This window comes from Pteropus vampyrus, unplaced genomic scaffold, assembly GCF_000151845.1.
Source record: "Pteropus vampyrus isolate Shadow unplaced genomic scaffold, Pvam_2.0 Scaffold496, whole genome shotgun sequence".
In the NCBI taxonomy this organism is placed as follows: domain Eukaryota; kingdom Metazoa; phylum Chordata; class Mammalia; order Chiroptera; family Pteropodidae; genus Pteropus; species Pteropus vampyrus.
Window position 1 is genome coordinate 295533 of NW_011889277.1, and position 2373 is coordinate 297905.

The window sequence follows — 2373 nt, forward strand, 5'->3', positions numbered from 1 at the left end:
CCGGAAGCTCTGTGAGCACCTTGTTTCCTTTGGTTTCCTATTTAGGGTGACCCGGCTGGGCTGTTTCCTTGGAGATAAAACTGGTGGTTTTGTTGTTTTCTTTTCTAACCTGGCTGATTCCCAGAGAGGAATCCCTCACACAGAAGCCAGTCCCTTGGGTGAGCCCCGAAAGGCTGGAAAGTCGGACAGATGCTCCCGTTTTTCCCTCCTCAGGAAGAAGCCAGGATTTGGGCTTTTTTTTCCCCACCTGCTCCAAACCATCACCTCTGTTCTCTTGACCTGGGGCACTTTCCCGTCAGTGCTCAGACTCTGGCAAGACAGGACCAGACCCTCAGGCAGCCCCTCGAAGTGTTAGAAGGATGGATACACGGTCCAGTCCTCTCCTTCTCTCCTCAAGGAGGAGCCAGGAGCTGGGGGCTTCCTCCTGATTGTGTGGTGCTGTGGTGGGGGAGGGATTATGGCGAGACTGTGCAGTGTGTTTTCCTACTGGCTTCGATGCAGCCACTCACATGCTCGATGGGGCTGCAGGAGCCTCTCGACTGGTCTCTGCATTTTTTTCCAAAGAGAATCGATTCGCCTGTTGTTGTTGAATCATTGTGTCCATGAGGCGGAGGAAGTCTGGGGCTCTCTACTCCGCCATCTTGCTGACATTGCCCCTCCTCTCCTCCTCGTGTAAGGACACATGACGCATGGGGTCAGAGCCCACCCTAACGACCTCATTCTAGCTTAATTACCTCTAATGACCCTATCTCTACAAACAGTCCTGTTCCGTGGAATGGGGGGTTAGGATTTTCAACACGTGAATTTTGAGGGGATACAATTCAGCCAATAGCAATGCTGCAACATGGACAAACCTCTAGAACATTATGCTAAGTGGAAGAATTCAGACACGAGAGGTCACATATTGTATGATTCTATTTGTAAGATATATCCGGAACAGGTACATCTGTGGAGACAGACAGTAGATTGGTGGTTAGCAGAGGCTTGGAGAGGGTCTTGGGGGAGACTACATAATGAGTATGGGGTCTCCTTCAGGGAGATGACAATGTTTTGGAACTTGATAGAGGTGACGATTACACAACTTGTGACTGTACTAAATGCCACTGAGTTGTAAACCTTAAAACGATTAATATTATGTTACATGAATTTCATATATTACAGAAATTTGTGAATCTGATGTTATGTGAAAGCGTGTGTGTGCTTCCGTGTTTCTGTGTCTATAAAGAAATAAGGTGATGTGGCAAAGAGTAACAGTTGGTCAGGCACATGGCTGTTCCTTCAACTTTTCTGTGGGTTTAAAGTTTTTCAAGAAAAAACTGAGAAAGACTGAGAAAAGACTTGTTTTTTTTTAAGCAATTCCCATCATTTTAGGCTTATCTCTTCCAAAGGCAAAAGGCGATGGCTTGGTTGCATAAACGAGGAAGTTAAGTCAATTTAAAACAACAACTAAAATTGGGTGATTGAAGGAAAACCCAGGCATATCCCGCAGACTATCTCTCTGGTTAAACTTTTCCCAGTGCAATGCAGTCTCTTGGTGACGAGGCCCGAACTTCATAACATGCGTATCTCAATACAATGTTTCCTGGCCCGGTTTACACAGGAAAAGTTTATATTTATCTCAAGTTAAAAACAGGATTTTCAATAAAACGACGTGTAGAAAAGTGTCCCAAGTGATAACGAAAAATAACTTTCAGTCTTGAAATTCACAACATTCATTTTAAGTGATAACTTAAAAAATAACTTTTTAAGCGCGCGTCTCTGATGCTGTCGGTGCTGAGAGAGGTTGTCACGACATCACTCACAGAGTGAGTCTCTCCTGGCTGTCGTGTGCTCACCCTGGACTTGTTTGCTCAGGACCTTCTACATGTTGCAAACGCGAAGGTTCATGTTCCACAGTGAGTCCGCCTGAGCAGAGAGAGCAAAGACAATCTCAGGACAGGGAGCAATGGAAGAAAATAAGACCTCGAACCCAACAACTAGTGACGACCCCGTTCGTTAGGCGTTTGACACAGAGCGGCACTTTTAGGGTTTCGTATCCTGATATGATAGTTCTTATGACACATACACCCTTTACTGGTATTAGCTTCATTTCAGGAAATTGGCTGAGAGTTTGCGGTTGATGTACAGTACAACCTTTCCCATTTAAAATAATAAAATACGCAGACCCAATGCACAGTTTTAAGTGCACTTGCTTTACAGGAGTGGATAGCCGGCATTACACAGCAGATGCCTGAATCGAGAAAAGGTTATTGTGGATAGATCATGGAAATGGCAAAAGATACGAGGTGGTTTGCCAAGGGTTGCTGTTCGGGCACACACCTAGAGCACGAATGCTTTCTGTGCCGTCATTTTCTCTTCTCCTGTTCTTTAGAA